General features: G+C 39.8%; 1 protein-coding gene across 2 annotated transcripts in view; it reads left to right on the top strand.

The window, feature by feature from the left end:
• Window positions 1-27861, top strand: part of LDLRAD4 (low density lipoprotein receptor class A domain containing 4) — a 230323-nt gene that overhangs the window by 16932 nt on the left and 185530 nt on the right. The window contains exon 1 of one of the 2 annotated variants that reach the window (XM_042868684.1): window positions 23017-23032. The exons of the other annotated variant lie outside the window; for it this stretch is intronic. The gene's annotated coding sequence lies outside the window, so the exon portion shown is untranslated. Of the gene's footprint in view, window positions 1-23016; window positions 23033-27861 lie in introns of those variants that run through there. 2 annotated transcript variants of the gene reach the window in all.

Genomic DNA, 27861 nt, shown 5'->3' with positions numbered 1-27861 from the left:
TTTCTTTCACCCATCCAGTGGCAACACACCTTTCTGAAATGTTATGTAGCTCAAAGTGGTATGGAAACGTTTCAGCTTGTGGGCCATCACTGCTTTTTCTATTCTATAAAGATATTTATAAATAATTTTATTTATGTACTTGTTATATTTTTATAAAACTTTATAGAAGAGTCAGAGACTATCCTGGTAGAAAAAGTTATTTGGATTTTATAACTGATTTGGAATGATGTGCAAGTATTTGTATGGTTGTTATGCAATCAGGAGAAAAGAAATCCCAGGTCATTTGAGAAGAAGTTATTGCTTTCCAGTGCTGCTTTTATTCTGCAAGTGACCTTGCATATACTTTGTTTTGCTTTCCTGCAATATTAATAAAACAGCATTTTTAGGATGTATTTTAATTGAATTCCACTCTTTTCTACTTAAAAGTGCTTAGCATGGGAATATGTTTTGTATATTTTCTCATGACTCAGCATCATGTAGTTGAATAATTGCATTTCAAATGTGAAAAAGTCAGCAGCACTTAAGGGACTCCTTTACTTAAGCAAGCTGGCCCACCTTTTTGTCTGAGTTAATACAGGATTTTTGAGGTTTAGAAGGCAAATCTTGCAAAGACGTCAGTAAGGAGTAAACCTTTGGGCCTGCAGCCTGGTTGTTAGGCCTGGTGCTATCTCCTGTAGGGCTGGTATGAGGGCTCCTAGCTACAGGTTGTTCCCTCAGTCACTACCACTAGTCCTCACTGTCTGCATATGAACAACAACTTTGTTCTGCCATTGGAAGTATTTTAAAAACATAGCCTTTTTACTTATGACAAGCAGGTATTAGAAACAAATTTTCTGGTGTTCTATTGCAACTTCTTACACTGATCTTGGCAATGTCTCCCTGCTTTGGGCTCCAGTACAAAATGGAAAATCCTGTAGCCTTCAGCTGTTTCAAGAAGTAGATCCACATTAGAGCGTGATTATTAATTTATTCTTATCTCACAAACTGGTTATTTTTTCATATTTTTGGCTTTATAATTATGTGGCTTTGTCAAGGCCTCGTGAGGTTGTTCTTTCTAAGGAAAATTCACAAAACCTGGTATTTTAATTGCAGTTTTATGTTTCTAGCACAGTGTTCTTCATAACAAAACACAGCTTGATTGACTATGGCTTAATGATACGAGAGCACTCTTTGAAATTAGGATTCTTTTAGAGTAGGAAGAATTAATGTGGCCTTATAATGGAAAGGCGATTAAGCAGCAGTGAATTTTTCCCTTCCTTTCTTAAGAGATCGTGCACTTCCCTTTTTTGTTTTTGATTTTTATCTTTCTGTTTTTTCTCAATTTCTGAAGATATGTTTCGGTTTATAAGTTGGGCTTCACAGAGATGTTCTTGTGTTATATTCAATTCAGTGCATATTCATTAGCCTATTTTCTTATTTGGAAGAATTTTAAGTTCTGCAAAGTTGTAAAAAGTCACCTGTGTTTGTTCTGAACTTAGAAGTTTTCATCACTGTCAACAACTGTCTTAATTTCAGGCATCTCAAGAGCTGAATACATTCATAGGTCTAGTATTGAATGTGGAGGTTGGTGGCCCTGCCTGCAGCAGGGGAGTTGAGGATTCATGATCCTTGAGGTCCCTTCCGACCCTGGCCATTCTGTGATTGTGTGATTCTGTGATAGGAATAACGTATATCTTCCGTGCGCAGATCATGTTGTCCTCTATAAGAAACAGTGCACTTCTTTGGAGTAGGAAATACTAACAGCAATGCCAGTTACCACAAAAAAAGAGAGAATTGCTTCCATTGGAAGAGCCACAAAACCTTACCCTTCAAGCCTAAGAAATGTCTAAGACATAGATCAGTGAAGTGGGAAATGTTTTTAGATGCGTACACACTGATGGATCTTGATTTATTACTGGAGCATTCACTTAGGCTGTTGTCTAAAGTTACTTGGTTAGGTGAACCGTAATTATTAGTCCCAAAGGATTTAATGTAGCAGTTGCTGTACTTATATGATAGTATTATCCTTTACCCCTTCTTTATTACCTTTAATATTGATTACATTTTCAGTGATACTAAGTCATTATGGCAGGCTTAGAGTGTAGATGCAGATTGAACTTCTGATTGATTTCATGTGGTGTATGAATTGCGAAGTGTGTGGAAAGTAATATGTAAAAATGCCTTTCAGTAACATAGCAGTGACTGCGTGGGATACTTTGCCGTTCATCTGGTACTGAAGACGTGTGATTTTCTTTGCCTTGAATGTACAGTAAACTTTCTGAGGTGCATTCTGCCTGGATATGATTCTATGAACGTTATGGCTTAACGAAGGAATAACTGTGGAGCTGTAATAATTAAATCAAATTGTAGTGCTGGAGCATGCACTCAACGAATTATCACTTGGGAGAGGCTTCCTGGCTCTGAGGAGGCTCTTTTAAGATACAGTTAGATGAGTTTGAATGACCTAGCTTTCTCTTCTGCATTTCCGTTATAAAAACTTACTCTAGTTTTTATATGTGCTTCTAACTTGTTTGCTTTTCCAAACTTTTTTTTTTTCTTAATGCCAAACTCAGTAATGCACTTTTGCATTTATTTTACTGTTTTCTTCAATCAAACCTTGGTAGTCAGGGCATGACTCTCTTCCTTTATTCAACTACAGCTGTTGGGAAACTCTTAGGAGCTCACTGAGCTTGTGTTTTCTAGGGAGGTATTTCAGGTCAAAGCAGCCTTTACCATGCACTGGTGGTGTTTTATATTAACAGTATTTATGGAAGAGTGATTGTGAGTAATAGCCTTGTGAGATGAGAAGTTTGTATTTAAGCATGACGTGTTTATTCTAAAATTGCTAATTATAACTTTTGAAGATGAAATTAAATTGAGGTTCTAGAGAGATAAACGCTGAAAACGCAGGACTTCAGAGAAAGCTACATTTATTTAATTCCATTCAAGTTTTCAGTCTCTTTTCTTAAAACAAGTACATTTTGTGCAAATTGAACTTCACATTTCAAAGCACTAACTGAAAGGATCTGTGAATAATCCGCCCTTTGATAGTACATTCATATTTCACATTGAACTATTTACTAATTGCAAAACATTTTTTCCTTCTTTTGATAAAGTAAAATATTTGTATGAGATTTGATAGGCTGCTGCCGAACATCTTGTCCTCAGATGAGCTGTGGTGGCATGAGATCAGTCTGATGGATCTTGCAGGTGCATGTGGCTGGTTGGCAGTGGTTGCTGGGGTGGCTTCCATAAGTATAGAAGCTGTCCTTTGTTCCTAGTCAGCCTTCTTCATTGCCACCATCTCATTAGAATGTAAAATATCAGGTTTGGATTTTGTTTTAATGTCTTAAAGTTTGGTCTTGTTAATCAGAAAGTTTAAAGCTTGTATCTGTTTGAATGTTCTGGAAAATGCTGCATCTTTCTCAGCCTTTTTTTTTTCTTCTGAAAAGGAACTCTAATTTAAAGAATTCATGTCCAACTTGCAGATCAAAGACTATGTAGAAGCACATTGCTATGGTAGTACATACTAAGGGAAATATATCACAAAGAATTTGTATTTAAAGGGAATTCTCATAAAAAAAAGGATTTATAATTCTGGTGATCTTGGCTGGCAGGCAGTGAAAATTGCTTGTTGCCTGCATGAATTTAAGTGTGTTAAGTAGCTAAAATGCTAATTGAGAAGATAGAGTGGATAATAGTTTGGTTTTTTTTCTTTCAAGTTTTGAATATTCTGCTTTCTCTTTTACTATATTGTGCCCTGTATTTATTCCTCTACTGATTGAAAGGTGTTCTAGGATAGGTAGTAGAACAATAGGTTTGTACACCTTGCAGTATTTTCTAGCACAGATTTTAATTCATTCTTTTAACATCACTGTTCAGACGATTTGAAGGATATCTACCACCACAGAATATCCCAAGTTGGAGGGGTCCCATAAGGATCATCGAGTCCTGGCTCAGCACAGGACCAACCAAAAATCAAGCCATGTCTGTTTTCTTCTGCCGTTCTTTCATTTTGTCATTCCTTGGTTGTTGTTCCTGGTGTTCTTCAGTGTGCTAGAAAGAAAGCCTGGATTTAATACATTATAAATATTTTCATCAGCACATGCTGTTGCAGTTAGAAGGCATCAAGCTTAGCTATTTTTTAGTGAAGATACTCTGGTTACAAGTTTTTTTTTCTGTTGATCTCTTTATCTGACACATCGTGTGATGTCTTTCAGCCTTTTCCTATTTCAGAGAGTACAAGACTCTTGTAGTAGTTTTGTGTTCAAGCCACTGAAGCCACCAACTTTTTGACAGGTGTTATTCTAAATCCTCTGCAAATAAGGACAAAGTTGATTGCATCTTTTTCTAATCCAATATGCAGGAATTCTTTCAAATTTTTATAGGGCTTGAAAAAAGAGAACTGGAAGTACTGTGTTTGATCTTAACACTTTCCCTTCAGCTGTGGGAAATCTCAGTGTTCTGTTTTTCACAGTATTTTCCTAAAATTTTTTATCTATCCTGTTTTCTTGTGATATCCTGTACTTAGTGTCCAACCATCCTTATTTTGCTTCTGGATGAGTAACTGCTCAGTTGTAAGCACTTCAGACACAGCTTCAAGAAAATGCCATTTGTTTTTACAGTGAGGTCTCTTTCTCTTTGATAAAATCATGATGAATTTAGTAAGAGGTGTATTATTTGATAAGACTTTTTTTTTTTTTCCCCTGTTAATAAAAATCTGTTGTTTGGAAAGTTGACGAGTAGCAAGAAGGAAACACAGTACAATTTCAAATATTGCCTGTTTTACTTAGGACTTTGTCAGTTTGTTGCATGCATGGCGCTTGAAGCTCGTCAGATGTAAGTCGTCCTGCTCAACTGGAATTTGACTTTGCTGTTATCAAACGTTGGAAAAAATGGTGCACCTACTGCTGAACTTATAATGCAAGCTAGCCCTAATTTGGTACAGTTTCAGCTACTCAGCTTTCTGTAGGCAAAATTACTGCAATGTTTTCAGTGAAAGAGAAAGCATGTTGAAGAACTGAAGAAAAAAGCAAATAATTTCCTGAGCCTGACCTCACAGAGAAGTCTCTTCCTTCCCCCAAGCCAACCATGATAAAATGCCATAAATTTTCTCCACATGTTCTGGCTGTGCTCAAGCAGACACTGCTGAAGATTTGAAGCTTGTAATAAGATACATTTCGTCCTGAGGAGTGGGACTGAATTTCACCTTGTTCTTCTCTGAATGTTTTCTTTTGGCTAGACATATGAGTTATATTTGTTTTATTTTTTTTCCCCACAGGATATCTGCTAGTGGAGGGTAACACTGTTGGATGTACATTTCAGCATTTAATTTTTTGGATCAGTGATCCATAGCTCCTTCTGTTGGTGTTTTGGGGAGGGAATAGATCAATGTTAGTGCCGTGTCTTATATGTGAGATAAACTTCTTCATCACTTCGTGCTAAGTCCTGAAGACAGATGCAGAACAAAGACAATGGAACATTAACTTACAGTATTTTGAAATTGATGTGTATAGGTTAAAGTTTGTTTCTTTATGTAACGTTAGCCAGAATTTTAGAATTTGAACATGATTCTTTGTGACTGAAGAATTGATGAGAATGTATTATACTGTGTTACAGTGATGGAACCAGCTTTTAAGAAAAGTTGGGCAATGGGAAGCTTTGTTAAAAATGTTTGTATTGGTGAATTTGTAATGCAAGGCCTTTGTGAAGTGCAGCAAAGCTCCTGGGTTCCCCCTAATGCATATCCTTTTAAAAGTTGCGTCTAAATCTGGAAGAGCAGATCCTAGTGGTAATTGCCAGGTCAAATTTGTTAGCCTAATGCTTAACATAAAGAATCCCTCTTACCCTGCTGTATGGGAACTGCTGAGACACGGCCTGAGCCTCTGGTTGATCACCTGAGCTAAGCAGTGAGTCAGCCAGAGGAGCACAGGTGAAGGCAATTCACCTGTGCTGCCGGAAGGGGTGGTGCCTGGCTCCCTTCCTAGACCTATTTAAGAGCTGGCTACCAGTGGGGAAGGATCTCTTCTGGAGATTGCCTCTGCTGGTGTTTTGTGGGTGAGCCCAGGATTGGGGTAAGCTTTCTATTTATTCTCTTTTGTTATCATAGTTTACTTTGCTTAAATCTCTTGTTTATTTTGTGATTATAACATCCTGATATTCTTTGATTATACACCTGCGTTTTCAAAGCCGTGAGCTGTGTGGTGTTGTGCAGGTAAGGATGATAACAGCCTCTGCACGCTCAGGAGAAAACATGACTTCAGTGTGTTTCAGAAACTGGTGAAACCAGGTGGGCATTTGCACCAGTGCCCTGCCACAAGGGCTTGGAGGTGGTGAGTAGCCCAAACTGCTGCTCAGTTGATTATTATAGTTGTTTATAAAACAGGAAACAGGAGAAGCTATTTTTGATAACTCACATTTGAATCTGCTTTAAAACATAACTTTCAACTGTTTTTAATAATAACGAGCTAGCTTTGGCTAGTTTGATACCCCAAGCTACCAATCCAGAGTGGTTTGAGGCAGCTGTGGGCTTTGTGTGCAATCCAAGGCCTCCTGCCTTGCCTAGGAGATTGCCTTGAACTCTCACAGAGAAATCCCCTGCTCGGGCAACCAAGACTGGGTGAGCACCAGGAATATACTAGGGCAAAGCCGGTCAGCGATTAGAGAAGAAAAATCTGCTCCAGGCTGCTCTGACGTCTTTATGTGACCTCGAATCACTTCATCAGCTCTCTATTTTTTTTTTTTTTCTTTTTTTCTTTTTTTTTGCTGGGTAGCATCTATATAGGAAAGGTTATCTTACCCTTTGGACTGCATTCCCTCCCTTTGTATACTTGTGCTGATCGACTTCATTGGGGTTATTTCTGGCTGGTACAGATGTAAGATGAGAGGCTCTGTTTCTGTTAACATTGCCCAAATACATGTTTGATCTCTTTAAACTTCAGCGTTCAGCCTCCACTGTCAAAGGTAGACCAATACAAATATTTTCTTAATGCTCAGCACAAGAAGGAAAAAGTCAAGATGATGAACTCTGGAACGTAAAGTTCTAAGCAGGTCGAAGACTGAATTGCTAGTAGATAAGCTATCCTGTAAATGAGTTTCTCCCTTATGAGGTTTGATTTTACACACTGAATTTTTGGGTATGTGGAGGAGCTCCAGGATGCCAGGGAGAACGTCACAAAGTTGTTTCACACTTAAAGCCTGTCCTACAAGGAAAGGCCATTGCAGTCTGGAGTGTTCCTCCTCAAGATACACTAATATGCTGTGAAAGTGCACATCATGCCTGGATGGGCCCACTGATAAAATGCTGCCTGGAGAGCTCGCAAAGTGCTAATGTGCCAAAGTGCCCACAAGCAGAGGGTGAATAATACTGCTTCTAAAGGTCACATCTGTTGAAGTTAGCTCATGTGCTTTTCTGGTGTGGAGCTGGATTGTGTTTGCAAAAGTTCTTTTGTTGTCAGTAATCTCAAAATGCACGGTTTAATTGGTAAAATCCATAGGGCTGAAAGTGTCTTAATTTAGGCCGGTGGAAAGAAAAGCCAGCATTGAAATGTTAGTCACCTTACGACTTGTTGAGTCGGTGTGGCTATCTGATACCAACTCTCACCTATTATAGTGTTCCCTCAAATGTGTTGTTATTTCTCAGAGTTTCTTTCTCCTTTCCAACCTCTGTCTTCTAGTGAGCAATTGTTGGTAGTTATTCAGAACCATTTACCAAGCAAAGTTAGTAGCTATTCTCCCAAGAAACTGGACTTTTAGAATAGTAGGAAACTCCCATTGCTATAATGCTACTTTTTCATCTCTTTGCTTGCTTTTATGTTCAGCTTTCCCTTCTCTTTTCTGTTTGAGACATTCAGCCTTTCTTCTTTTTATAATTTTAATATTTAATGTCATTCATGAAGTATGTTGAGTGTAGCGTATTATTTCTGTCAGTAACATTAAATAAAAAATACATGCAGCTGAAGTGTAACTTAAAGTAGCTTATCTATTACTGAGCTCTTGTAGTTTTATTTCAGATATGGTTATGCTGAAACATTTTTCATGAAACATGTATACGTGCAACTTAAACATGTTAATACAGCTAAAAAAATCTTGAAATGACTTCTGTTAGTGACAGAATCTGTCAGACTTGCCAACTATTTTCAGTGTATTGCTGGACATTCGTATTCATTCAGTAAGTACAGAACAAGAAGTAATCTCATTTGTACAGGCTGTGGCTGTCTGGGATGTGCAAACTGTTGTATTTTAAACTTGCTCATAACTCTAAGCTCACTGTGATTTTCACTGTGCATTCTTTCTGTCTTGAGGGAGAGACATTTCCAATTCTGTGAAGAAAATGTTTATCTCATCACTGCAGTTAGGAGGCTGCAGGCTTCAGGGAAGCTTTGTGGAGAGGAAGTGCTCTTCCTCCATTTGTTTCTGCTTTTGATTCTTCCTGACTAGTTGTTTCTTACATGCTTGGTTTAGAAGCTCTGTTTCATCAGGATGAGCTCTTCTTTAAATGCTTAAAGGGGAAGAGTGTTTCAAGCTCAATTCTGTAAGTATGTTTAAGTAATGTTCTTTATTCTGTTTGCTTGCTTTGATTGCTGATCTTCTAAAGGGTAGGTAAGAGTTCACCTTTCGGGCACACTCTTGCCAGTTGTTTTTCTGCCCTTTGGTTGTTTCTGATGTAAGTTATGGAAGCGCAGTTCTCCAGGGTCAACTGGCTTTGTTTGGTTTTATTCTTTCCATTCCCAATATCTGTTGGAGGCTGATGGGTTGGGTCTTCCCACTAGATGAGAAGGACTTTGCTATGCTCGGTTTACGCTTCCTTTTATGCTGCTTTTTGAGGGGCATTTGTGGTCGCTGGTGCTCCTTCCCTGTTGCAACCAAATTTTTTCTTAATAGCTCGCCAAGAAGGCACCAGCTGATAGAGCTGCCTTGCAAGCTGCCCAGCATGTAAATTCCTACACAACAGGTAGGCTGCATAGATGAGGAAGTGTAGGTATTTCCTTTCTTATAGTGCGGCTGTGTTTGTTCTCTTGCTCTGCAAGTTGATTCCTATGCTACTGGTCTAGTTTAATCTGCTAAATGCTGTTCTTGACACACTTCCATGCTTGGTGCTCTTCAGTAAAACATAAATGAAGTACCTTACTGGCACTGAGTGTAACAAGAATATTTTTTTTTTGTTAATATTTTTTTTAAGTCCTGCAGTGTGAAACATGATAAACGTAGGTGACTGATTCCAGAATAATCATGCTGCTTATTTTAATTTACCAGGACTTTTGAGGAATGTTGTCAAAGGGATGAATAAATACAATTTAAACAAAAAATATTCTTGCAGAAGTATAGACCTGATTACGTTTTAGACTACATTTAGTATATATACATAGTATACACCTGATTACAGATCTGAGATGCTGAAAGTGGTTTGAATTTACAGAAGTAAATTGCAAACAAAATCTGAGGTGGTGTGAGTGTTAACTGGTAAAATTATCATTGTGGTTGTACATGTGACTCTCAGGATAGCTCATCCAAGCTGGAATGTTTGGGTGTACAGAAGGTGGGACGCTCCAAAAAGCAGGCTGTTTGATCAGCCTGCATATACTCCTATAACAGGAAAATGTTACTCTTACAGTAATGGGATGATCCAAATTCTCAAATGCTTTCCCATATTATTGTGCTCAGCGACTTGATTATTTACCTACGTGTGCTTTTTTCCTTGCATTTCAGTAGCTTCCTCTTTTCATTCCAGTATTTTGGTAATTCATCAAGGATCATGTGTAAACCTGCTAGATTGTCTTCCCTCTTCCCTAAGCATTATGATTTGAAATTGTTAGGGAAATGCAGTGCATTTTGCTTTCCTTTGGTAGAGAAAAATTCCAAGCCAATCTCAGCGTTAAGCCTTACAGTTACCTTCTTCTGTGTTACCCACAGAAAGGATATCCAGTAATTTTTTTCTAGTAGCACAAGCTGGAGGGCAGGAAATGAGAAAATTAAGTTCTATTTTGTATTTATAGTCAAAAACAAGTAACGCATTAATGACTTCTTAATGAATGGGTAAGCAACTGCTGGTGTACTGTGTGCTAATACGTTGTTAAGTATCTGCCATACATCTTTAAGGAGAACCTTGTGATAATTGATAGCCTCCTTTTTTTTTTTTTAATCATTAATAATATAAAATTAATCCAGTCAGCAGGGAGTATAGAAGGTAATAATTTCCGTTAATTGATTACAAATGAAAACTTAATATTCAGTAAATGTCACAGTGGTAATCAGAAATAAAAACTAATCTTTTTAAACAGTATTTTTTTGCAAACACTGCTATTAGTTAAGTGATGCTCTTCTACATTTCTCATCCAAGTAAGTCATGGGTGCCCCATCCCTGCAGGCACTCAAGGCCAGATTGAATGGGGCCCTGGGCAGCTGAGCTGCTAGGAGGCAGCCCTGCCCACAGTATGGATTGGGGCTGGATAGGCTTTGAGGTTCCTTCTAACCCAAACTATTCTGTGGTATTTTCTATAATTCTTATTTTTAGTGGGTTTTGCTTTGCTTTATTTTTTTCCGCTTTTAGATAAAGATGAAATTTATCCCTCAGGTCTTTGGGTGGAGAGGGGAGTTGGGATAGAGAGGAAGGAAAAACTGGATTACCACTGAGAAGGTGTTTTGTTTGTAGACTGAACATTGTTTTGTCCCATACTGAAAGGTGCTGCCCTCCTTTTCCCAACCCTGTGGTCTTCTTGGTGCTGAGGGGCCCCTGTGTGCCATGGACTGCTGAGCTGCTGGCTGTGCCCAGAGCTTAATGCATCCCTCCTATGGAAGGTTGTTTTTTTCCTGTTAGAGTTTTTCCAGCTTCCTTGTTTTCCTAGGTGTGGCACACAGTGTGAGTAGCATGTAGATAGTAGCCAGTGATTGATTTATTAATTAGCTATCTAATGCGTAATACCAGAAGGAGTGTGATGATGCTGCAAAAGCCCACAAAGGAAATTTGCTGGGTAGTGGAGGTGCTGAGCCTTTCCATTGAAAGGCATGTGCTCCTTGGAGAGAGCTAGGGACTGTCGTTATTTTAATCAAAGGAAAGAAATGACTTTTGCAGGAACTCATTCTGAGCAAATGGATTGTGCCTGCATCTCACGGACACTGATGTGATGGCAGCAGAGTCTGCAATGTGAGTGTCACCTCTCCCACTTGGTGCTTTGGGCTTGGCCATCTCTGTAAGAACAGCATGATGGTGACTTCTAGGAGAGTTGGAAAACATGTGAGAGCAAAGGTGTACACACCAATAGTCAAAAGGAAGGTCCTGGCTGGTGACACCCAGAGCTGGAGGGCAACAGACCCTTGGTCCTGCCTGTGCTGTGGTGGGTTGGTATCCTTCTGCCGAGCATGGTTACTTGGGACATCAGGTGAGCCCCTCTGTGTCTGCCAGTTGCTTCAGAGTGTGTGGGACGAGGAGGAAATTGTGCCCCTTTTTGTCAACTTCTGATCTTGTTTTGGTGCTGCTCGTTTCAGGGATCTTAAGTGCTTTAAACATTAGCTAATGTTATTAAGCTAATATACTCAAATGAATGCCCTCATCTCTCTCTTGCATGAAAGGGCTGTTGTGCTTGCTTTGTTGGCTGCAGCTGTTAGCTCTCTCGGGCAGTGGCCTTTCTTACGTGGTCTGTAAGCTCAGTGTGTACTGAGGGAACTCTGCAAACTGCTGTAAAAACATGAGGGCGACGCATGGTGCTTACCTTGTCCATTCTTTTTCTCTTCTCAGTATGATAAAATGATACGCTTTTAACTGATGAAGGCACAGGGCTAATGGAGTCCAAACGCTGCTGTTTTCGAGGCCGTTTATCAAATGTTTAGAGTGAAATCTCTCTTAATTCTTTGAAAATGAATGGGACCAACTTTATTTTGAAAAATTCTGCTTTTATACAGCCATTAACTTAATTTTGAGGCTGTTGAAGCAAATATAGCTAACATGTCTGTAGAGTATAGTGAAGTTTCAGACACGTGCTCTTTAAAAGCTGTTGTAATTGGGTTTGCTTTAGATATTTCTAAACATAGGAACCACAGATTGATTTCAAGCAAATAAAGTAGAAAACGTTTTTAACTTTGTTTGTTTTCAGTTGTGTTTTAAAAAGTGCTTCAATATACTTGGCAGAAAGGAAACCGAATTTTTCACATTTAGGAATTTGTATATTTTTGTGATGAATTCTGCAATATTTTGTGTTTTTTATGGCTACAAATTGTAGACTCGGTTGATTACATGGTAAGTTTAATTTTCATTGTAAGGGGGAGAGAGTCGTAGAATCATTACAATCTGAAAAGACCGTTAAGGTCATCTAATTCAACCTTCAGCCCAGCACCACCGTGCCCACTACATCAGCTCTGCTGATCCGGAGAAAAGCCAGAAAATTCTTGTAAGTAGTTTTGATTCACTTTGTCCTCTGTGTGTCTGCATGGTGGAGACTGCAGCCTGTGCCTTTCAGGAGCTGGGGGCAGTGACACACAGAACACCAGCATTGACAGGGAGCGGTATTGAGTGTCAGCTGCTGTTCTGTAGCAATGAATCTGCTTATGAATGGCTGCGGCAACTTTAAAGGTTATTATCTGATGTTTGTTTACTTTGTAAAGATAAGATTTCAGAGGAAATCGAAGGGCGCTGTCTGGAATTCTCAGTCACTGCAGTTCCATGGAGGATATCGATCGGTTCCTAGAGGTTGCAGGAGACTCATTATCTCCCTGCTCATCGTAGGCTGCTGATGAAATCTCCAATATTTAAGCGCTGTGATTCTTTTATTGTTGTTTTGGCAGTTTGTCAAAATTAAATGGCTTAACCAAATCAATATGCTGTCTTGCTCGTTAACATCTGCATTCCATGTGTCCAGATTTCTTTTGTTTTGAACGGATTCGGAGTTGGGCCAATCCACAGGGATGACAAAAGAGTCTTGCCCTCCAAAACTCTGAGGCTCTAAGAAAGCGTGTTGGAAGGTAAACTCTTCTCTCAGTTACGTGGTCAAAGACCCCACCAGCATCCATGCTGACAGCACATGTGGCTGTGGGTGAGAATCAGTCTCTGAGGGAAGATGCAGCAGTGTTGAAGACATTATTTCTTGAACTTCACCTAATTTAGAACAGTCATCTCTGTATTCTGCCACGTTGAGCAGTGAGACAATTAGCTGTGTAGTTAGGAGTAAATGAATGACTTCCTCTCGGTTGTGATGGCCTCTGTTCCTGTTGGGCAAGGAAGCTTTTCTCACTGGCTTCAGTTGTGGTGATATGTGGCTCTAGATGTATGTTTATCATTAACTAAAATAGCACAGCTGTTGAGAAGAGGTTTGTTGCCATGCCTGTTCCGCACGCTAGGCACATTCTGCGTACATGTCAAACAAAATGCCAATTTAATAGGCTTCCTCAGAGCTTCCCAAGGAGTGATGATGAAAGTTTGGCAAGTTTACTTGCACAGCTCTGTATAAAATCTGCAGGGCCATTATCTACCAGACACTTGCAATATGCAAAATGCCAATGGTGTTTTTACATTCTTTAGAGTCTAATAAGCTGCATACGTCAAAACTGTAAAGTTGAATTAACTTGTGTGTGTAAATATGGCAATACAGTTCCTTTCTCTTATTTGCGTGGAACTTTTCCTGATTGTAATAATTAAAAATTAAATAGCACGGAAAGCATTTAAATGCAGTCCATGTATTTTAGCATACCGCTGGGGTATGGTGGGATGGGCAAGGACGTATGTTCTGGAATCCCATCTATGAGGGACTTAAAGCAGTGGGGACATGAGCGGAGTGCTGCTGGTGCCTCTGCAGACCTACCAAATTCTCTTAGTTCTTGTCTTACCCTGTGTGTTGCATGACCTTATCTTCAAGTGCCTTTTGTTAATGACAAGTATAATCCACTCTGAGTTTGTAGATAAATCTGTCCACATCTTCACCTCACAGCTCAACAGAAGCTGTAGCAGGTTGGCAAGTTCAGATGGAAAGGTGTGTATGCCTGTCACACAGTAAAGTAGGATGTTCATGCTCTACTGCTGCCCATTTACCTCTGGCTTTGCTCAGCACTCCTGCCTCCAGCCACCATTGCACAGGAGCTATAACCAACCGCAGACCAAAACTTTTCCTTCTTTCAGGCAACTTCTGAAGCAATATAAAAGTATACTTCACGATTTTCCTTTGTACCTCCCACAGAATGACAGATTGAAGAGCTGGGACTGGAGGAAAGGGCAATAGGCCCCAAGCTGCTGGTGTCCAACACTCTCAGACATTAGTTTGGATTTTAGGTGGTCCTGTGTGGATGCAGGAATTGGATTCAGTGATCCTTGTGGATCCTTTCCAGCTTGGGGTGTGCAGTGATTTTTCACAGCGTCCGTTTTGGGCATCAGTTCTGGCTGCCAGGCCTCTGGACAGATTAGGCTTAAGGGAGGAATTGTGCGCTCTGACCTCAGGTTTGAGCTGTGGGGTTGGCATCCCTGTCAGGCTTAAAGTGTTGCAGATCGACTGACTCGCTTTGGTAGAGTCAAAGTAAAGACTTAGGTGATTTTCCAGAGTCCCACCAATATCCAAGAAGGGAAAGAGTTGTCTGAATGCCCACTTCTATGCTTTGCTTTCAGGACTGAGTTCTTGAGTCTCTCAGAAATCTCTTCTTTAATGGCAAGCCAGGAAATCTTTTCACCAGACCTGAAGTGAACATGTACGTTCTCCCTTTTAATGCCTTCCTGACTAATAGTAACTTTAAAGAGTTGATTTTTGTAGTTGAGTTACATAGATGTGCTGCCTTCCACTTCTGTCTTATTTATTCAATCCAATTTAATATTTGAAAGACAAGAAGTGAATTATGGAGTGTGCTTTGTAGCTAACGTATCACATTTATGCTGACGTATCTGAAGTGTAAGAACTAATTTTTTTTTTGTAATAGCTGAGGAATAACTGAGGATTGCTGAGTGCACGGGATAGCTCATACACTTTGCTGTGGCTTCCTGATCAGATAGGGGCCCAGCAAAGTTGCACTGCCAGGAAAGAAGAGCTCAGAGGGAGGGGTGACCTATTGCTGTTCCCAATGCTGGTCTGTCATGGTTTCCACACTTGTGACTATGGCTTTCTCTGCATACAGCACTCCCCTAGCATTAGGAATTTGGTGCCTCCTCACCCCTCCTGGGCACAAAATCTCTTCCTTTCCCTGGTTCTGTTCTCCCATCCTGCTCTAGTATTACTGGAATTTCCATGCGTATTGTGTATGCTTATTTAAAAAGCAGTGGTATGACTGAGGCACAATTGTCTTTCTATTCACATGGGACTGAAATCTCCGTTCCTAGTAAACTACAGCTGAAAATCAGTGAGACTGGGGCCAGGCTATAGAGAAGGAAGAATTAACATCAAATGGGTGAACAGAGCCGAGCTGGGATGGCGGGGTCCCATAGAGGCCCTGGTGTAGAGCAAGGTCTTGTTCAACCGGCTGCTGCGAGCTTGCTGCTTGGAGCATGTAACTGCTGGGTATGGTCCTACTCCTACTGTTGGAGCCTGAAAATATTGAGTACATGTGCTTTTAGTTCCCTGGTAGTGCTGTGTTGCAATATTGAAGCTGGGTTGTTTGCTCCTCTTGCTGTTTGCTGCAGGAGCAGAGGGCTGATGTCTTAGCAGTCAGAAAAGTATCTGGAGGAAATGCTGGGTGGAAAAATACTTGAGGTGTAGTGTGAGAGCCTGAGCTCAGTGTTGCTTGGGCAGCTGACTGCTCTGAGGCTGGCTGTGACAATTCTCTGCTAGCAAATCACTTTCCACTAAACCCTTCAATTGCATCACTCCTTGGTAGCCACAGGTTTTCTATAGAATACTCAAAAAGATGGAGGATTTAAGATGGCCTGTAAGAAGACCTTTCACACCCAAGAAATCTGCATTTTTACTGTTGTTCCTCTTCTTGTGCACACATTTCTATGTCATTTTTACATTAACATCAGAGATTTTCCCTTCCCACCCGTACAGTTATTGCGAATTTACTGACATCCAGTTGTATAGTGACATGGGGCATATTCCTTTCAACCAGACAGGAGAAAACCTTGATTTCACTGGGGAAATGAAAATCTCTTCTGCAGAAGGCTGTGATTCATCTTTTTGTGTTGCTAAGCTCAGAAGGAAGCTGCTGAGCTGCAGAAACTTTCCAGCATGAGCCTTCTGCTCTTTGATGGGGTTATTGTTGCTCTTAGTCGTCACAGCCCCACAGCTCACCACACATCTCTGTCAGGTTGTGTAAGAAGTGCTGTAAGCCAGAAAGGAGGGTTTGCTTCAGCGCAGGGAAGTGGTTAGTCTTTCTTACACCTCTGACTGCAAGGTTTCATGAAGAAGCACCAGTTCTTCTGAAGATGCTCTCCTTGCTTTTAAGCCTCCCCCGTTAGCTTAGAGAAGAGAGAAGCTACTGAAGGAGCCCAAGGTTCTTTCCTCCACCAGCCTGATGCCAGTCTAATGAGGAGGTGAGGGAAACAGGCTACCAGGAGATTATGGGAAGTGACCTCTTCTGCCAAAGGTTTTCTTCGAGTATTTTGCCCGAGAAAAGCTGAATAAAATGCTTTGTGTGCATCTTGAGGCCTATGGGAAACCTGAGTTAAAATCTAAAAGAAAGAATTGCTAGGAGGGCTGAGTGATCTCTTTGTAGGTTAGTGTATGGAAACTGTAAGCCCCAGCTTTTTCGTTTCAATTGAGGGATGCACCTGGTAATGCATTAATGCTGAGCCCTGGGCTCTGGTGTCACAGACAGAGCTGTGGTGTTTGTTGTCCTGCTTTCTGTTATTGGTTAAGAAATGCATCTCCTCTTGAGACAGATGCTGCCTACCTGTAGGTGGCCCCTGTTTGGTGTTGGTAAGCTTGACATGGGAACCTTTTCAGGATTTACGTTCTGCTTCAAATTTCTCTTATTTCAGGGGTGAGCCTGAAAAGCCATCACTTTGTAAGGCAGAGAGCAGACACCTGCTCCACATGTGCTCTTTCTGTTCACTTGAATTCCAGAGCTCTTCTCATGCTGTTAGCTATCCATCTTTTGTGTTCTATGCCAAAAAGTTTGTAGGCTTCAGTTGTCATTTTAGGAGACAGGAAGATGGTAAGAAAGCTTTTGGGATTACTTTGGTGATGCTGTGCCTTGTGATGGTATTATTTCTACTGCAGAGCATGTTACAGCCTTGGGTGCTTGGGTGGTTTTGCCTTCTTTCCTGAGCTCTCCAACCATTTTTCTCTTCTTCTAGAGCATTGAAGAGGAAGATGAACAGTACTATATCCTCCTAAGAATATATGTTTTAGCCACGGTGTATGAAATAGAAATGTATTTTTGTTCTTCCTTTTCTCTCCCTACTCAAAAGTCACTATAGTGGCTTTAATATTAGGGAAAAAAAAAACCAACGTATTCCGGAGATTTTCTTTGCCAAGCATTTATTAAAGATATCAAAGATTCAAACGAGTATCTTTGGCATCACAAGTGTGTCTTTTAATTCAGCTTTAAAAAAGGTCTTCTCTAGTCTCATAGCTTTGTAACCCGTAAGCCAGTTCAGGATGTAATAGTATTTGCCTCTGTGGAAAGCACCTCTTTTCTGGCTTTGTAGCAGCTAGCAAAAAGTGATGCAAACTGCTGTCCTATTTTATAAATTTAATCTCTTAAGACTTCAGTTCCTCTGCAGTTGTCTCTGACTGACCTTGGCCCTGGTCATCTGCTGTACGTTTGGTGGGTGCTGAGTACATCTGAAGGATGTGTAACACTGAGCTGTATGCACATGATCTTGTTTGTGGGGTAGAATCTGGATTGTTCTGAGTTTGAGGGGGTAGATGCCCTTCAAGTAGCTGCTCTGTGTTGTGACAGTACTTTCTAGGTAGCCACAAGTTACAAAAGTTTGGGCTGATGAGCTGAATTGATGCTGATAAAATAAAACTTCACTCGAGTGTAGACCCTGATTCAGACCTCGGTTTCTTTCCTATGGTGGCTATGGGTTCTGATGATTATGGTGTTCCAAACAGCTTCAAGACAAAATATGATCAATTGAAAAGATGGGAGCTGGGCTGAGCAGGAGTTGTACAATCCTGTCAGTCCTACCAGAACCTGTGATAACATGAATATTCCAGGGTCAGGGAGGTAATGTTCACTGGCTGTCCTGGATCTTTGAGGACATCCTCATTGGCCATCTGAAAAATGCTTAATTCCAGTTTTTCATGGATTATTTCTGCTGTCTACAAATGAGGTACATTGTGTGGGCACCAGAGACAGTCTAAGCACTGAGCCTGTGTGGAAAGGTGTTGTCTTATTTTCCCGAATTGTGGCTTGTATAATTATATGACAAACAACTCTAGTTTTTGTTTTTGTTGCAAGAGGTGGTCATTATGGAAATGAATCAAGGTACCAGGAATTGTGCTTAACAGCTTCTTAAACATTAAACCTTATAAAGCATAGAGGAAAAAGTTGGGTTTGGAATCTAAAGAGCAATACCAAAGCAGTGATAAATTAAAAAGAAACGCAAAGCAAAACAAAAAAACAACTTAGGAAAGATATCTTGGGAGATAAGTGTAGGAAAAGTAGATGAATCACTGAGTTGATGGGATGACAAACTGTGTCATAGCAAATGTCTGTTCCATGGAACAAAAGAATTAACAAGGTAGTAAATATTTTAAACACATCTTATATAAGATGTAATGTTTTGTGTTAAAGTAAGGCTGATTATGATTACCATTATGAAATTTGCATGAAGAAGAGAGGGATTTTTGCCGAAACTTTGCCCAATGCGTTAGTGCCATAAAAGGAGATTGGTAGGAAAATAATGCGTTTAATTTTGGATTAAGAGTTTGAGTCATGCTTTGAAAAAAAAACTGCAGTGGTGGTAGCAAATTAAGCATGCAGTTACTTACAAAGTCAAAGAGACGGGTCACTCCAAACTCTGGGGAATAATAAAAACTAAAATACTACATCATTAATTTCTGTAGTGTAAATACTCTGCGTTAAGAAGGAGCTGCATAAAATGCTTATAAAGCTCTGTAATAACTACTGAAGCCACTGGGAAAGGCTACTGCGTACTGTTAGAGCGTTATTAATATATATGAAAGTACTGGTTGTTCCTAGGTGGCTGAATCTGCTAATTGGCATTAGCTGAGACACTTGTCACGATTAACAAATTCAGTGAAGGCATAGAAAAACAAGCCTGATTGGTCAGGATCACTGTGTCACAAAATGTACTTCTTTTGCTTACTTTAACAAGTCTGCTTGGATTTAACAGGGCCTAGTCCCAGACTTGAACCCTAGGTCTAAATTCCTCACTGTTTGAAGTGGAATTTGGACTTCCCAGATTTGATTTTCTTTGCTAGAAACTCTTTCAGCCTTCCTGAAGTGCTGCATGTTTGTTCGTGGTAAGGTAGCAACACTTCTGTGTTCAGTGTAGAATAAAATGTGTCAAAGAGCTGACTTCTTAGAGAGCTGCAATTAATGTGTGCAGCTTGGGGGGCAGCTCTGTGTGTGCTGGAAGCTACTGGCATGCTGCTCCCGGGTTGGAGAGATGAAGGAGAGTATGTGCTGAGTGCTTCCAACAAGGGGAGAACAGCACCAAAAAGTACTCAGCTACCTTTTTGTTGCTTCTCGGCCTTTCTGATTGAAGCGGACTGTGTGTATGAGGCCCCTTCCTGACCGGGTAATTCCTGCAACGTTCGTGTAATTTGATAGTGCACTGAGAGAGCAGAGTCCTGAGGTACTCTGAGTCCTGGAAGCGCTGTGAAGAGCAGTCATCCTGGTTCTCAGTAGTACATTTGATGAGAGCTCCCTTCCTGAGGCAGTATTCAATGTAAAGTTCTCCTGGTCCTTGGTATCTGATGGTAACAAAGAGATGGCTGGCATTTTGTTTCAGGGAGTTAGTGTTTCATACTCCAGTCCTCTGGAACCAGTCTATAATCTAGGAATGATTGCCTTCACAAGCACGTTTAGTAAGTACAGATCCTAACCAGCATTTGTACTTTCTTTTTTTTCTTGATAGAATCAGGCAAGAATTGCTGAGGTGGTATTTGGAATTTGAAAGAGAATTTTGAATCCGGTATAGAATTTCCCTATGGAATCTGAAACCTCAGAATTTGAGTCTAATTTGTAGCCATTACTCAGGAGAGATAGTGGCTGGTCAGTGCAAATGAATTCAGCTTTTAAAGGAACCCAGGTTTTCTATTTTTACCTGCTTACCACGGATTTTTTTTCCTGGTCCAGAGTATGCCAGTGGAATTTATGTGGATGTAATGCTTCCTGTGTTACTTTTGTGCAGCTAGTTAAGCCAGGGCTTTTTATAGCCTAATGTTGATGGTATTGCTAATGATATGTACAAACGAGAAAGCAGATGAGAGTTTTTGAAACATCAGATTAGAGTAATCACAATGTAAACATGTATTACACTGGAATAATCAAATGGCTTTCCTGGCAGATGTATTCTTCTTCTTGCTGGTTGCATTAACCTTTCTACTGAATGTAGGTGGGGTGGCCGGTTGTCTGTTTCTGGACCATTCATTCACTGCCTTTCCCTATCCATTTCTTACATAGAAGCCAGTAGTTTGTAGTGCTACTCCTTTACAGGCTGTCTCTGACCTCTTCTTCCAACAGCAGTTGGCACTATTTTTTGTATTGTCTTTTCATATAATAATATTACTTTTTTTTTCCTGCCTCATATTTATCACTTGTGCTGTAGTTGCTAGGAAATGAGGTGGGTAGTACAGGCTTGCATCATACTTGAATGTTTGCTCAGCTTTCTGTTGTATGATGTAGTCTCATATTCAGATACTAAGGAGAAGAAAATAATTTCAAACTTTTTAACATGACCCTCCTCTCTTTGCCAAGAGAAAGGGAAAAATGTTCTGTACTCTTCAAAACAAATAGCTAATTTTCTGCCCACCAAATTCATTTTTTCTAATGTTTGCTTTTTAATCCTCAGTGAATGCCTCATTTGGAGTTTAGAGGTAGGGAAAACTTCTTGTATGCATGCTGTTAGAGATAAATTATATTCCTGCTGCTGGAAAGCAGGCATTCAGTAGCTTATTAAAAACTGGCATTTTCTGTGCTGCATAGATTTGGCTGGCTTGTTTAATAGAACACCAAAGTGAATTTTTATGTGTTAGGATTTTCTGCAGTGTTGAAGACAATTTTGTTCAATTGGATTTAAACATTTAAAAATGGGAGTATAAGAAAAGCTGCATTGATTAAGGTCCTGGTTAAGATTTCAAGTAGAGGAACGACTAATAGTGTTCCTTATTAAAAGTAATTCATTGCTACTCATGGGCAACGTGACAGTTAACGTTACAGTGAGATCAATGAGTTAGAAAACTTTGGGTCCTATATTTTGAGGCCTCAGTTAGAGCTTTGCATAACAGAAGTTTGATTATTTCACTTAGGAGTATTTTAACTTAAAAAAGACACAGAAGGTGATCTCACTCATGGATTTCTAAATGCTTTTGCTCAATCTTTGGTAAGAATTTGCTTTAATGACAGCTAAAAAAGAATCTTTAATTGATACCTGCTTAATGGTGACATACATGCTGTTAATTTGATCTCAGACTGTTTTCCGTTGCACAGATGTTCACATTACAAAATCATTATTGTCTGCTCGTAATCAGCACTCCTGTTGGAAAAGCCAATATAGGAGTGGGGAACTAAATGGGCGTCTGAAGTCTCATCTTATTCTGGAGACTGTCTTTCCAAACGAGCAATAAAGGGCGGGCTGTGTGAGGAAATGCATCTTTGGTGCTTCTGATATGTCTGTTCTGCAGCTGAAGGGAATACTTCAGCCTGACCGTTCACTCAGCACCAAGCCTTTATGCACGGAATAATTATTTTTAATGAATAGCACGGGGATTTAAATCCTTATGACTTAGTTATTTCTCAGATGAACTGAAAGCCTGTTTCCATAGTGAATATGAACTCATAACTTGCAAGAAGAGTTTGGAGTAATGTAGATGTGCAAGCCTCTGCTACGGTCAGATGAAATCTGGCCAAACTTCTCAGAAAGATTTCCTTTTGATTATGAGAAAAGAAAACTAAGGAATTTGTCCTGACTCTTGTCTGAAATTGAAATGAGTGTACCCAGTGATTACCTTCAGTATTAACAAGTTTAGGTGCACACGCATTCTTTTTTCAAGTGAAGCTTGAAGAAAATAGATATAAAATCAAATATTTACAGTTATCTTTGAGCTCTCCTTTTGTTGTGTAAAGTGTAACACTCTTTAGTATACTTGTAAAATTGTGAAATGAGTGTGGCTTCCCCAGGTAAAAAAAAATCTGGTCAGATTGAAGTTAGCAAAAATCCCACTGAATGAGAGATGAATTTCACTGAAACACAGAGCATTTGAAATCTGGTGTAAGGTTAAAAAATAAACAGAAGTCAAACTCTTCATTGAAAAAGTCTCTATGCTTCTCATATACTTCACATGGCCCCGCTGTCTCCATTGCTTCCTTGTTTCGTCCAAAGAAGAGCTCTCTGCTCTTGTGTATAAGCAGGGCTATTGAGAAACATAGCCCAGCACTTCAGCAGAAGGGTTGAAGATATCCTGTGCTGCTTGTTCTGAAGTTCTCAATCACTCCCCAAGGCAAACAATGAGAAGCTGCATTGAGCAGGACCTGTCTGATGGACTCTGGTACTTAGTGCTACCTGTCAGAGACATGCTTGGGGCCTGTGCATTCATTAATCCTGGCACTATTAAGGAGGAAAGAGCTGTGGGCCATGGTGTGCCTGGCCAGCCTGGACTAGTACAGAAGTAATGGAAGGAGAGCAAATTATTTCACACTAAGCACTGGAGCAGAGAGGGGAGGCCCCGGCACTCAACATCTTAGAAGAGAAGAAAGCTAACTCTAGGGAGCAGGGAGAAAGTCCTCTTGGATTTCCCCTGTTGTTTCCATGAAAGACTAAAAAGAATTTCTCAGCACAGAAGGAGACATAAGAAAGGCAGCTTCTTTCTGGATTGGTTCTTTTGTAATTTCATAGAAGAGGTATTTATTTTGATTTTTTTTTAATAGTGAAATTTCACTTCTCCCCGCTACGTGGAGTCAGCAGGCTGTCTCATCAGAGAGGAAAATGAAGCAGCACGATCAAGAAACAAAGGTAGAATGGAGTGCTTAACACAGTTATTTCAGCTTTTCTCTATTCTGGGAAGTGTAGCTCATGTTGGGGATTGTCCTGTAGTTCCTTGGTGAAAGGCATTTTTCTTGGCAGTATTTTAGCAGTTGCCTGTTACAGAGCACTGTGGCTCAGTTTTTTCTGTCCTTCCATGCCTTACATTCATCATTTATTCCGTAATTTATCTGAACAGCTCTCAACAAACACTAAGAGATTGTCCACTTCAAAGCTAAGTTCTATTTCTTAACTCTCATACTTCTCGAGGGCTGTTAGGAGATAGTTTTGCATTTGGACAGAAGATTGCTCATTTCATCTCACCGGGTATTTTTATTTAAGCATTTTTCCTTTAGACAATTTCACATGGTCTCTACTGATCTCTAGTAACATACAGACACACTGGTAGGTTTTGTTTTAAGTTGTTATTTGTAGTTTTGCTGTAATTTGGATATAGCCAGAGGCTGTAGCTCCTGTTAGAAGTACATTTTCATCTTCTTTAACATGAAGGAACTTGCTCTGCTAACTGCGTTTGTCTTAATGTTGAGAGTTTAGGCAATAATCTGAAAGCTGTCCATGGGATATTTAGTTTAGAACAACAAGGGAAGTAACATTAAGTAGTAGCATTTTTGAAAAACAGTCAGCAGCTGGATTTAATAGACTCTGCTTTTGCAGCCTTGGTTATGGCTTTCCCAACTGATAAAATTGTTTGACAGTCCTTGTTTTTTATTCCCTCCTTTCTTCTGCTAAGAATTGCTTAGTTGCGAACTCTAAAAGTCTGACCTATCAGTTTGTTAAAATAAGCATACCGATGTAGACAGATATATTTTTTTATGTGCTGAAATTTGTTCCTAGCCTTACATACATTAGGAGCAAAGGAAGCCAGCAAGGCATCTTCTGCATTTCAGCTTCCTCCAAAGTCCTGTTTTTGCAAAACATAGGGCTGTAGGAAATCCATGTCCAGCTACTTCCTGCCTTTCCAGCAGATTGCTTCTCACAGTCTGGCTGGAGTTATTAGGCACGAAGCAAAGAACTACCCTCCCACCATATTAATTCATTTTTAAAATACTTTTGCGCGATCACATAACACATATGTTACTGTTGTTCCACGTGTGTTGTTTCTTATGGGAAGAATTTTAGGGAAAGCCTGAGATTTGGAGTTCAGCTCCGCGTCTCGGCTGTCAACTGACAGGAATAAGCTGAGAGATTTGAAGCATACAAATACATACTTTCCTCATACAAGGAAATGCATCAGATTTAACTTTAAATAGCAAGTGGACTCTCTCCAAATGTTTGGATGGGGTGTATGTGTTGATGGAAGAATGCCGTATTGGTAAACATCTGCCTTACTATCTAAGATTTCAGGGTCATATTCTTAGTGTTTTTCTGTTATTGATGGACATTTTAGCTTTCAGGGGAATCATTTCTTCTAACTGTTTTCTATGAAAACTGTGCTTCATGCTTCCAAAAGAAAGACGTGAACATGCACGAACTATAAAACAATGTATGTAATCTAGCTACTGCTTTTTATTAACTATTTACTCCTGTGTGATTGTTTTCAGCTGCTTATTGCTTTGCCTGTCTTTAACTTTTGGTCTGAAGTTCTCCATGTTGGCTGTCTGTGTTTCAGTGTTTTTTACTTTGGTCAACATGGCTCCACAGTATCCAATAACAGGATTAATAAAAAACATGTTTGGTGTTTGTGAAAAGAAATGCTCTGGCGAGTTTTTCTTGAGAAGCTCACACTCCTCCCTTATTTAGAAATTAGACAGAAATTAGGGTTTTGCTTCTTAACTTTCCAGCACTGCTCTCAATACGTGCTAGTAAAACATTTCTTCCTAGTCTAGCTTAGCCACACTGAGCCGATGTGATGAGGAAGCCCCTAAGGAGGTGCATGGTTCTCCTCTCAGAGTGGGGGCTGACGTTGTTGAGCAGCATTGAAGCCATATGTACAGGAGGAAAAGCACTATCAGACATGCATATTTCATTTCTGAGGGCATTTTTATACTTGAATATCAGGAACAAATTCTGTAAAGTGCTGTGCTGGGGAGTACTTGGAAGAAGAAGTGAATATGAACAGGTCTGAGTTTCTGGGCTGCTGGACTCAAGGAAGAGTGGGACTTGGGCTGTCTGGAATTCTGCTGCAAAACCTGTCAGTTCGATTAGCTTAATGCATGTTCCCAAACAAACAGAGAGCAACACGATCTTTTTTTAGGAGCTTGATTTGAAAATCTTAGTGATGTTCTCTGTACTGTGCCTTCAAGAGGATAATCAGAGAATGAATCATTTAATCATGCTTTTGTCAGCGTGATGCGACTCTGTTACTTGAGGATATCAGAGCCTATGGATGCCACTCAATCTAGGAAGACAACATTTCAGGTTTTGTTTATATTTTTTGCTTGTGTGTGTATAGTTTTTAGTAGTATTTTTGAAACGTTAAAGGAGGGTTTCCTAATTTGATGAAATCAACTAACTGTTATCTTGAGTGTGCAAGAATCTGAAAAGGGATAAAGAAGAAAATTCAGCTTCATGTCTCTGGAATGATCCTAGTGAGATTTTCTAGTTACATTTTTTGTAGTTTTTTTTGCCCTTAAAAATGAGTTAATATTCTGGAAACATAATGGAGTGTGTTAATTCTACATAACTATATGTGAGCAATCATTTATTTGCTTAGATGATTGTTTTTTAGAGTGGAGAAAGTTCTATTCAAATAACTTCTGTGAATAAATGTAAGTTTGAATAATGTTCTTCACCATTAAAAAAAATGTTATTTGCCTCTGGAGGTGCAGCAAACCTGCATGTGCATCCAGTTCTCCTTATGGAGGAAAAAAAAACCAACATGTTTAGTGAGCTGAGATGCAGCACAGAGTATAGACTTCAATTAAGAGGAAAAGTGCTGCCAGCCAGTGCTTGGTAAGAAATGCATGACTTCAGAAATGCTTCATGTTCCTGATGTGATTTGATTTAAATACTCTGTGTACAAAGTTTAAAAGCTCACTCATGAGAAGCAACCTTCCCATTTGCTATGCTGAAATAGTATTGTTCTCCTAATTTCTAATAGCACTCGTCAAATGCTAGAGCCACCTGGTTTTGGTGAGAAAAATAGGAGCGCAGTCAGTGCTTGGTGGTTTCAGAGAAGATCTGAATAGAAAGGAGCTAGAGATGAGGTTAGGTGGGAAGCTGAGATGAGGCTCAGTGAAGGAGAGCAAAGAAGTGTGTTCCTGAGTGTCGCAGAGGCACAAAGCCTTTTCGCCAGGCTGAGCGAACCCAGGTCACCCAACCTTTCCTCCTACAGGAGATGCTCCAGGCCCTTTGTCAGTGGAGCTTTGTGGCCCTCCACTGGACTCCTTTGAAGAGATCCTTGTTTTTTTTTAAACTGGGGAGCCCAGAACTGGACACAGTAATTAGCTCTTAAAGCATGATGGAAAGGGAAATAGGAGCTGTCTTATGAAGGAGACCCCAAGAATCACCATTGCCTTTGTCAGTGACTGAAAAAATCACGTTATCTCGTAAAGGCATTTTTGGGGAAAATAAACCTGACTCCACTGAGCTGATGAAGGTGATACAGTAATAATGCTAAACTTTATAAAGCAAAGTGTTTTTTTATTAATGTGCTGCAAGGCACTCAGGAGATTCTCAATTCCCAATTTAGGCTATAAAAGATAATAGAAGGGCTTATGAAGTTTCTGCACAGTGGATGATTTCATGGCAATAGCTTTCTTTGTTTTAATGATGTGAACAGAGGGCATTTGCCTGACATCTTCAGCATCCCCAGGGGGAAGGAGCCAGGTCCGGCCGTTACATTTTGCTGTTCTGCTGACATAATTTGAGTGCTTTCGTTGCAGCTGTATCATGGTGTGCTCTGTAGATGGTGAGCTTTGAAGTTAAAAACGTCAGTAAGGAAACAAAATTGGAAGTTTACTGTCACTGTTACTCAGCTGGTTGCAGAAATAAATTCATTTGGAGGATAGCAGAGGGCTATGGTTTTATTGGGACATCCATAAACATCATTGTGCGTGGACAAAAAGACTTTAGTAGCTAGAGGTGTTCATCTGAGGAGCAACTGATGGGAAGAGGTGACCTCCATCTCAGACCTGCTTTGTGCCTTTTCAAAATAGTAATGAATAACCAGCAAAGAAGTTCATTTTTCGTCCAGCAGCAACAGAGAGAAGTCTGACTTGGAAATGTTGAAGCTGAGATGCAGCTAACGTGGATTAGTTTGCATGCTGCATGTTTGCTTCTGGATTTTTAATTTTTTTTTTCAGTTTTTATTTTTTAGGTATTCTCCTTTGCCTCCCTTCTATTGATTTGCATGATAAAATTGACTTACTAATCTCAGCAAAACTACCTGGAAAAATACTGTGTTGTACTGTTGTGAGGTGAATTTCCTTAGCATAAATTAGTTTCTTCTTGATGCAGAAAAATGTTTGCGTTAGTGCTGTGAGGTGCTCTAAAAGAGCATACATTGCAGGATCATTGTGTGTGTGTGTGTGTGTGTGTGTGTGTGTGTGTGTGTGTCTTCATATAAAGACTGTCCACACACAAATGGCCAGATGATTTTTGGAGTTGCTTTATTTTGGTCTAACAGAGATGAGAGGTCTTCTCATACTGTTTGTGAGTTTTGAATAGTAAGATTTCTCAGACTATGAAAATAGTTGTGGTTGGTTTTTTTTATTATTATTATTTTTATTTAGTATTTTGTCTGTTTTTTGAAGGAAAGATAAAATAAAGTGAGGAAACTCAATCTCTTTCTCCCTTGCAGGGCGTAGACTTCATCCAGCTGTGAGCACTGCTGGCTTCTCTATGAAATGCTTGTGCAT

The sequence above is a fragment of the Lagopus leucura genome, unplaced genomic scaffold (genome assembly GCF_019238085.1).
Source record: "Lagopus leucura isolate 7727_CA_CO unplaced genomic scaffold, USGS_WTPT01 Super-Scaffold_100002, whole genome shotgun sequence".
Lineage (NCBI taxonomy): Eukaryota > Metazoa > Chordata > Aves > Galliformes > Phasianidae > Lagopus > Lagopus leucura.
Note: the sequence above shows the minus strand (reverse complement) of the source record. Positions and strands in the feature narration are given on the sequence as shown.